Source organism: Sinocyclocheilus anshuiensis, unplaced genomic scaffold (genome assembly GCF_001515605.1).
Source record: "Sinocyclocheilus anshuiensis isolate Anshui unplaced genomic scaffold, SAMN03320099.WGS_v1.1 scaffold326, whole genome shotgun sequence".
Taxonomy (NCBI): Eukaryota; Metazoa; Chordata; class Actinopteri; order Cypriniformes; family Cyprinidae; genus Sinocyclocheilus; species Sinocyclocheilus anshuiensis.
This window is the reverse complement of record NW_015546098.1, coordinates 1196616-1196875: the sequence shown is the minus strand read 5'-3', so window position 1 is coordinate 1196875 and position 260 is coordinate 1196616.

Here is a 260-nt window from a genome sequence, read left to right as displayed (position 1 = left end):
GGCAGCCAAATCATTCACAGACCACTATTTACTTCCTTCTACATGCATGTTTTGAACGTTTGCTCTGTTCATTATATGTTTTCTTTTCATGCATACATTAAACATTAAGCAACGCATTTTTGCTCAGTTTATATTGTTTGTAGAATTGTAATTGGTTGGAAATGTGCATAGAAACAAAGTTAGCATCTAGTTAGTTTCCAGAAGTTAGCACAGTTTGACCAACAATTGTCTGTCAACTATTTTAATAACAACAACAACAA